The sequence below is a fragment of the Mastomys coucha genome, unplaced genomic scaffold (assembly GCF_008632895.1).
Source record: "Mastomys coucha isolate ucsf_1 unplaced genomic scaffold, UCSF_Mcou_1 pScaffold14, whole genome shotgun sequence".
Classification (NCBI taxonomy): Eukaryota; Metazoa; Chordata; class Mammalia; order Rodentia; family Muridae; genus Mastomys; species Mastomys coucha.
Genome location: NW_022196896.1, coordinates 42,518,612 through 42,528,352, shown reverse-complemented (window position 1 = coordinate 42,528,352; position 9,741 = coordinate 42,518,612). Strand labels below are relative to the sequence as shown.

Genomic DNA, 9,741 nt, shown 5'->3' with positions numbered 1-9,741 from the left:
GCAGCTAGAGGACTGTGTCCTCCTAGCAAGCTGGGGACGCAGGCAGAGCATGCTGCTGTGTACCTGAAACACACGCCAAAGACTTAAACTAAACGAGGGTCTAATTTTCATTGTAATCATAATAGTTTGGGGGAAGAGTCTAGAAGCTGCTTTCAAAACTTGAACATCTGAGGCCTAGCTCAGTCAATAGTGTTTGCTGCAGCGCAAGCAAAAGGACCTCAACTCCCGTCCACATCTAAAAACACAAAAACAAAACCAAAAACTGGTGAGGTGGTTCCTTTAATCCCAGAGCTTGAGAAGCAGAGCAGAGAGCCTATCATAGGTCCAGTGGTAGGTCCTGGGACACACAGCTATGGCTGTAAGGCAGGTTGTGTAAATTGCAGTGTTAAGCAGCCGTGAGACTCTTCTGACTTCCCTAGCAGAGCAAGCAAAAGAGAAAGAAAAGAAAGTTAGCAATCGTCAAAGGACCCACACCCAATAGGGAAATCAACGATGCATTCGAGCAGCCCAAGGGGGAAAACACAAACGTATATTTCAAAAGAGCATTATCTAAAAATGTCCCTGTAGAGGAAAGCAAATTAAAGCTATACTGAAATATTTTAATTTGTCAGCGTCTGGCTGGCAGTGGTGCTGACCTACCAAAAAAAGCAGATGACGAGAAGAAACATTCCACATTATTTCTGGCATTTCACATTCCTGCATCTCTGTTTCCTCTACATAGGATGCCCTTTGACCCTTTGCTGTTGGCAGCTCTACCCCTAACTCCAACTCAGGCTTTAGAACGCATTTCACCTCCTTCAGGAACCGCAGCCTGTTGGGCTGGGCTGACTAATCATCTCTGTTCTTTGTTTCCACGTAATCTTTTTTTTTCTTTTTAAGCATCTGATCATATTCACATCTTGCTGGTTTCAGTGTTGGTTTGCTTGTCCCCTTTCCCAGCCACTCTGCGAGAACACCGAGTCTAATTCGATTCCGCGTTCCCAGGGCCCAAGTCGTTGGAAGTACTCAAAGATTCTTTGTTGGACAGATGAATGCAGAACTTGTTAACCCCAAATAATGGCGCTCCGTGAGCTGGGCGACATTGGGCCTGTGTACAACGTGTTCCACTGGGGGGCAGTGTTGTGCAGTGGAAGGAGCTTGGCCTTGAGGGGCCCTAAAGCCTCCCCCCAACACCCCTCCCTCTCCTCCCAACACCCCTCCCTCCCCCCAATACCCTTCCCTCTCCTCCCAACACCTCTCCCTCCCCCCAACACCCCCCTCCCCCCTTCCAGATAATACAGTTGCCAGATAGGGGCACACAGTCGAAGGAAGACATTTGCAAAACAAAATAAAATAAAACAAAACAAACAAACAAACCACCCACAGGAAGAGCGGTGAAGATTAAGAATAATGAATCAGCATAACTGGTGGTTTAATCATAAGGAAGGTCTTGATTGCTTGGGTTTTTTGTGTGTTTGTTGTTGTTTGTTTGTTTGTTTGTTTCAAGACAGGATTTCTCTATGTATCCCTGACTGTCCTGGAATTCACTCTGTAGACCAGGCTGGCCTCGAACTCAGAAATCTGCCTGCCTCTGTCTCCCAAGTGCTTGGATTAAAGGCGTGTGCCACCACTGCCCAATGATTGCTTGGTTAAATAATACCAGAAACAATGGCAGAAAAAGGTCCATTCCAAAGAAATATTTGTTTGTAATTTAGGACAGGATCCCACTCTGTAACCCAAGCGAGGCTGGAACTCACTCTGGCCTACGCAGCCTAGGGATGCTTTGAACTTGTGACAATCCTCTAGTCCCAAACTCCTAAACTGGGGGATTACAAGAGTGAGTCTCGAGACCCAGTTTCAAGGAGTGTTCTTCAAATGGAGTAACAGCAAATGATCGTCAGTCTCAAGCTGTTGACACAGCTCCTCTGCCTCCCTTAGAAGACTCACATTTGGGTGCCAGAGCTTAGCACTCTCTTGAATTGGGGGTCCCATGGGGCTTAAGCAGGTCAAAGATTTGAGGAACACTCCTTGCCAGGCCCTGATTCAGCTCCATGTACATTAAATAGATTTTTGTGCACAGGCCTGGGAAACTAGCCACCATCTCTAACGCTGTTTCTATGGGGAAAGGCATTCTGTGTTCCAGACAACCAATGTACTAATGAACTCCTGGAACACAACCTATTTGTAGATGGGACTGGCTGACTGGGTTTACATGGCTGAGCCAGCCGCCCAAGTGACTACACAGTGTTGATTTAATTATAATGAGTTCTCTATGGTGACTAATCTAGTGCGGTCTCCACAATTGACATGGAATTCTGAGAAACTGGAAAGAGTTCTGCAAAGACCCACAGAGATGATTAAAGGACTGCAGGAAAACCCAATGTGGTCTCTACATCTTGTAGAAACTCATTTAATAATAACTCTCAAACAAACAAAAAGAACATTTGATTCTGCACTGTGTCAAGGGCATTTGTCCTTTGCTAACTATGGTGGATTCAGTGTGAGCTGGGATACCTGACTCTCTACAGGTGCTTACGGGCCATGAACTTTATCTTCATAGCTACCGTGCCAGACGGATACAATTACCTTCGGGTAACAGATAAGGATTGTGACTGAACTAAATTGTTGAAAGAAAACTTTCTTCCTGTGTGTGTGTGTGTGTGTGTGTGTGTGTGTGTGTGTGTGCGCGCGCGCGCGCGCGCGCTCGCGCGTGCATGCGCACACTTCTTTGCACGGCTGTCTATTCTGTGAGTGTGAATATGCTTGTTTGCATGTGTGTTTATGGTGTGATATAGCTGTTGTGTGGGTGTAAGTTTGCTTGTTTGCATGTGTAGATGCACATACACCTGGCTGTGCATGCAAATGGAGGCCAAAAGTTGACATTGGGTCTCTTCTTCAACCATTGTCTCGTTTACTGAGGCTGAGTCTCTTATTGATCCTGGAAATTGCCACTTTAGTCAGTCTGGTTAGCAGACTTGCCCCAGGGATCCCTGATTTCTGTCTCCCAGGATTATAGTTGAACTCCACACTCAGAGGCCTCTGTGTAGAGATCCTGGCTCTGGTCCTCCGGTTCCCACAGTCTCTCCCCTACCCCGATGAAATACCTTAAAACTAGCACTATAGACTGTAGGTTTAAGTTCAAGCCAGATTAATCTCTAAGGCCCTCTAACCAACTTTCTACAGGCTTCTCAGAATGCCATTGAAGGCCTGTAATCCTAGCACTGGGAGGTAGAAGCAGGAACTCAAGGCCAGCCAGTGTGGTCTATGTGAGAGTTTGCCCTAAATAAAGCAGTGGTGACACATACCTTTAATCCTAGCACTTGAGAGGCAGAGACAGGCAGATTTCTGAGTTCAAGCCTGGTCTACAGAGTGAGTTCCAGGACAGCCAGGACTATACAGAGAAACCCTGTCTCAAAAACAAAACAAAACAAACAAACAAACAAAAAAAAACCCAAAATAAAAAATAGATAGATAAATAAATAAATAAATAAATAAAATCAACCCTACAAATAAATCAAAATAGATAAACAAATAAATAAAAGCTTCATACTACAGTCAGAGTGATTTTTCCTGAAATATGGAGTGTCCTTTCCCTGCATAAAATAGTTCCCCACTATTCTCTGCTCCTGAGATGAAATTTGAGTTTATTAGCATGGTTGGGGGGGCTAATGTTCTGGCCTCCTACCATTACCCCCTCCCACTCTGCTTAGTGACCTTTCCACAGGCTGTCAGCTTCTTACGGTCCTCCAGACAGCTTCCTGTCCTTGCGACCTCACCTGATCCCTTGGCTGACTGACGACACTTCTGTCTATCCTTCTCAAGAGCAGCCTACAGTCTTCTACAGACTTTCATTGCTCGTTACATTTACATTTTGTTTATTGAGTCAGTCTCTTTACTATACGGCCCCGGCTGACCTTGAACTCACAGATCTACTGGTCTCTTGTGCTTGAATTAAAGACATGTACCACTCTGCCTGGCTTACGTATAATAGCATTTATTACAGGGAATTATACATGTATGCCAGTTTTTCCAGGCAGTAGTGGTACATGCCTTTAATCCCAGAGAGGCAGAGGCAAGTGGGTCTCTGTAAGTTGGAGATGAGACCAACCTGGTCTACATAGCAAGTTCCAGGACAGTCAAGGCTTGAAAAAGCCCAAATAAGCCGTGGTGGCCACACCTTTAATCCCAGAACTTGGGAGGCAGAGGCAGGCAGATTTCTGAGTTCGAGGCCAGCCTGGTCTACAGAGTGAGTGCCAGGACAGCCAGGGATACACAGAGAAACCCTGTTTCGAAAAACCAAAAAAAAGAAAAAAAAGAAAAAAAGAAAAAGCCCAAATAAATAAATAAATGTATATCTATTCAGCCATAGACATTCCCAAAACCTGTTTACATCAACCACTTAAAAATTGCTAAATAAATATAAATAATCATACCACAAGTTATTTTACAGATAATAAAAGACTGACATAAATATTTACCTGTCTCCTCCCATCCTTGGTCTGGCTAAGAGGAGGAGCTGAAATTGTATGGGTGGCCATGAGGTCCCTTGCTTATCCTGACTACATTTCCTGGATGGGAAGGAAAGGTTTGCAGTGCCAGGGGGGTATTCAGGGGACTATGGGCAAGTGAGCTTGGCATCAGAGAGTGTCCCACGGCAGGCATCACAGAGACCGCAGCGAAAGAAAGATCAAGTGCTTCTGTCCCTTTAAGTTTAGGAAACATCCAGGAATCCACACTTCAAAGAATCACTGTTCTTTGTGAATGTCCCCAGATAAATCTCCCACCCTGGATGCTATGGGGCAACCATAGGGTCGAGAAATGATTTACTAACTTATTTTTACTTTATTAAGCCCATTCTTTTGGTGTCCTTGGCAACAGAGAAGAAAACAGTCATCATCACACTTACAGAGCCCGTGTAAAGTTCAAGGCCAACACCCAGGCATCCTAAGTCCCCTTTATTTTAAGGGATCCCAGGTCCTCATGTTAAGGGACCCCAGCTTGCAGGCCATAGAATGACTTTGCTCTAAAGTCTCCTTGTTTTGTTTCTATTGACCTGTGGAGCCTGAAGCCATCCCCATCTCTCTGTCACACAGAGCTCTGGCCAGCTCAGAGAGCGATGTAACAATTACCTCATGATGCAGACATGCTTTTCATTTGCCACAGTTCTCTTTTTTTTTTTTTTTTTTCCAGTCAACAGAACTGCAGGGTTGAGACAATTCCTCCTGGTCAACTGCTGATCTACCAAAGCTATACTTTGCATTTTCCAGCCAACTGCCTCGGAGTGCTTGGCAATGTGCCTTTGAATATGTTCACTTTCAATTCCAACGACATAACCATGAATTTTTCTATTGAAACTTTCCCCAGAATTTTATCCAGTCTGTGTACTGTTGCGTCTATTGACCTGTAGTGATGCTCCTTTTGTTCCCAGGTTCGTGCCTGTTTGTCATACCTCAGGGGCTGTGTTATTAGCTGTTGGCTTATGGTACAAATTTTTTTTTCAACCAATGCATTAGTCTGATGAAGCTAAATTACATTGCATCAAGCAAGTCATCCCACATCTCAGAGTCTTAAATAGTTTGAGGAGATGTGTTTTCACTATAAATTTTTTTTAGATTTATTTTATGTATATGAGTGTTCTATCTGCATATACACCTGCATGCCAAAAGAGGGTATCAGATTCCATTAAAGATGGTTGAGAGCCACCATGTGGTTGCTGGGAATTGAACTTGGGACCTTTGGAAGAGCAGCCAATGCTCTTAACCTCTGAGTCATCTCTCCAGCTTTACACTATATTTCTTTTTCTTTTTCTCCTTTGTGAGCATGTATGTGTGTGTGTGTGTGCATGTACAGTTGTATGTGATGATTTCAAGCCATGGTGACCATGTTTTGAGGTCAAGGGATTACTCTGTTTTGTTCCCCTTCCACCATGGGTTCCCAGAGTGTAACTCAAATCATTGGTTTGTGCTGCAAGGGTTTCTACCCATTGAGCCTGGCCATGCTCATTCTTCTTACACTGATCAGCAAACGGACTCTGATGGTCATGTTCACTCCATACCCAGGTGGGAAGATCATCTCACTGATACCACTGTAATACACAAAGCTTCAGGATTCACTGCAAAAGAACAAAGGATGAAGAAAAGTTTTCATTCATCTATTGCATGTGGGAGTGGTACATACCATACGTGCTAATATTTTATCAGCCAGGATAATTCCCATGGTTGGAATTAATCTCAAGAGACAATTGTTTTACAGGATGAACAATTGGGGAGAAATCTTGGCACACGTGTAAGACCTCCCACATCAGATGAGATTCAGATTTGCCTAAACACAAAGACTGTCCTTTGCTCTTGTCCTCACATCATCCACGGGAGCACAGCGTGGATTCTCCCTCTTCTCCCACACAATTTTCCCTACAAAAACAGGAGCATTTTTCTATTCCATAGTCTAAATCATGTATGAAAACATTAGGCTAATGACCAGATTTTGAAGTTGTTAGGCAGGATGAAAAAGGCCAAGCCAGTGAAAACATGCCTCCTCTCTACTGATAAGAATGCCCTTTTCACGTTTCCAGTCAAGTGTCTTTGAGTGCTTGGCACCTTGCCTTTGAACATGTTCACTATAGATGGCAGAACTGTTAGGAAAAAAACAGGGTCATCAACAATAAGAAACAACAAAGAATACATACATGCCTTTGCTCAGCTCTCTTTCTCTACCTAACCTGCCACTGCTGGGGTGTCTAGATGCCTCTATAGCACCAGGAGAAAGCAGAGAAAAGGACAGAATAAAGAGGTCACAGCCAGCCGGGCAGTGGTGGCACAAGCCTTTAATCCCAGCACTTGGGAAGCAGAGGCAGGTGGATTTCTGAGTTAGAGGCAGTCTGGTCTACAGAGTGAGTTCCAGGACAGCCAGGGCTACACAGGGAAACCCTGTCTCAAAAAACAAAAAAACAAATCAAACCAAACCAAAACAAAAAAAGAGGTCACAGCCCTTGTTTCCCTTCAGGGCATCAGATGTGGCTACATATCAGACAGGAAGGGAAAAGTGAAATCTGGGACGAATGCTGTAGTTCCTTCACCTTCTCATTGGGGATCCAGGTGTACTGCCAAGAGAGGAAGTCAGGAACTGGGGTCAGAGATCCCCACTTCCCCTCTGGGTATCTGAACAACAGGCAGGAAGGGGAAAGCAGAGCCCAAGACAGCAAGGTCTGGTTGGATTGGAGTGGAGAGCCTTTCCAAGAGCTAGCTGTCTCATAAGCAAGCCCTCATTTGGCTAAGCTTGCTGCCATTGGTTACTTCCGCATCTTGTGACCTATCCGCTTTTGCTACGTAGCCCATTGGGATTGGCTAAGCTTGGGAGTACTTAATGGCCAAGGGTGGGCCGGAAGGCTGAGCTTAAGCTCAAGAGAGGCAGGAGAGAGAAGCCAGAAGTAGGAGAAGAAGGCAGGAGAGAGGCAGGAGCAGCAGAAGCCAGAAGTAGGAGAAGCAGGCAGGAGGAGCAGGAGGGAGAAGCAGGAGGGAGAAACATTGTTAAAATGTTCCTGAAATAAACTGCTAAAAGGAAGAGTACCCAGGTTGCGTCTTTCTTGCCGGACAGGGAGGATGTGACAGATTGGGAGTGAGTACGAAGTACCAGCGGGAGCCTAATGCTTGGCTCTTTTACACAAAGGCCTTTCCCCGTGGTGATCTGTAAAGGAGTGGCTCTGAGACAATCCTTGCTTGTTCATATTGCTTTATTGGGTGTTGTGACGTGAGCATATACAATTTATTTGAGGTGAGCCAGGGATTCTATACTCTTTGAGGGAAGGGCGTGAGAGTGCCCAGGAAAGGAAGGCTATCTAGACATCTCTTTAGCCTGGAGAAGAACTCCAGGAGCTATGCTGTGTGGTTCAGTGGCCATGGTCCTCTTAGATGATGGTCATGGTTATGTGTTCCAGAGCACTCACTGGAGGCTGGGAGGGGTAGCTCTGTTTCATCCTGTCTCAGATCTCTGAGATTTCCCAGGTTAGAGCATGCCTACTTCACCAGTTCTTATGCCAGTCCTGTAGCTCGGTCCCATGTATCCTATAGCCAGGAAATGGTTCCACCTTAGTTAGCATAATAAAGATAATTCCCAAAGACATCCCAGAAGCCCATCTCTCGGGTTGTTCTAGATTCTGTCAAGGAGACAGTGAACACTGACCAACACAGAAACCCACAGAGCAGGACCAGCAGTGGCCCGGGCGGATGCTCCCTCAGCTCCTTGGGATCCCTGTGATGTCATCGCCTTCATCCTACATCCTCAGACCTCAACTATATATGGACCTGAGGGGGATTGATTACTATTCTCCGTTCCTGGTGCTTACCAGAATGGCTGAAGAAGATCCATACAAACATGGCTTTTTAGATTCACCTAGGTCTTTCAAACCATCTATTCATAGCTGATAGGATAATTTTAAATGATACCCTTTGTTATCATTCTCCTTTTGACCATATTTTCTTAGATGTCCCTATCATCTGTCTATACCCTAACATAAAATTCAACTCACTTCATTCTGAGCTACTTCTGTTACTATCCACAAGTCCTATAGGTAAATGTGCAATGATGTACTTACTCCAGGAATCCAGTGACACTTGGGTTTGTTCTAGCCTTCCATCTCCCACCCAGTTCGTCTCCCTTTGTATCTAGAGCCCTTACCATGCGTTGCCTGGACAGCTATGTTAGCCACTCTCTAGCTTCCCCCATTTGAATTCTACTGTTCCTTGTCAGAGTCCGCCCTAGTCTTAGTGCCAGGCTGGTTAATTAAAAATCGTCTGTGACTTGATTTAAAATCGAAAATCCCTTGTACATGGTTCAAGATCCTTCCTAATGTTACAGCATTTAAGGGCCACTGGCAGCCCCTCCCTCTTCTCTCAGAACCCCTCCTTGGGGGTCCAACCCTTCTCAGTCTTTATCTTCATTCCACTGCCTTTTTGTGAGTCAGAAGGCATTTCTGTTCATTGATAAGACCCGTCCATTGTCTACTTTGGAAACCTTCAGCTTCTCCTTCCAGATTGACCAACTGCTTTCCTGGGTTTCCATTACACACTGCTCACACTCCAGTACAGTGTTCATCTCTTTGTCCCACAGAGGTTTCTATGCATTTCCTTCCCCATCACTAGAGCAGAGGGCCAGAGTGCAGGTAGGAAATGAGCATCATTTCCAGGCACCTGGATCTGTGGGTGCAGTACAGAGTATTAGAGATGATATGAAACCCCAAGAGTAAATTAACACCTGAGCCATGACTGACGTTAAGGAGGAACTGATGATGTTTTAAGCAAGACAGTCAAGAAATGGGCAGTGATGATGGGAGAAGAGAAGACTGACAGAGACGGCCTGGTGAGTGCTGAGATTAAAGGCATGCACAACCATGTTTTTTATACCATGTTTCTTATTTAAGCAAACGTTAGAGACATGTTTGATGTGGGTACTTAAGACCACTTGCATATGCATGTTTTCTTAAGCACGTATGCTGCTCAGCCTGTAGAATTTAAGTTAACAAAGAACATGAAGAACTGGCAATGAAGGTAAATGGAGTTGTGTGTACTTATTTGAAACTGAGGCTATGAAGAGCAAATTAAAAAGCTATTCAGAATAACTCTGATTTCTCTAATAACACACAGAATGCTGACTTGTTTTATATCAACACAGGCTGGAGTCGTTTGCCTGTGGTGCACTTTCTTCATCAATGACAGATATGAGAAGGGTCACCTTCATCAGTGACAGATATGAGAAGGGTCACCTTCA

The 9,741-nt window shown here is 44.8% G+C and overlaps 1 long non-coding RNA gene across 1 annotated transcript; it reads right to left on the bottom strand.

The window, feature by feature from the left end:
* Positions 1 to 268: 268 nt before the first annotated feature.
* Positions 269 to 4,545, bottom strand: LOC116089061. Its single transcript, XR_004118135.1, has 2 exons — positions 4,458 to 4,545; positions 269 to 415 (listed from the first exon to the last, which is right to left on the bottom strand). It is a non-coding gene; the product is annotated as an uncharacterized LOC116089061 (long non-coding RNA).
* Between the last annotated feature and the right edge of the window lie 5,196 nt (positions 4,546 to 9,741).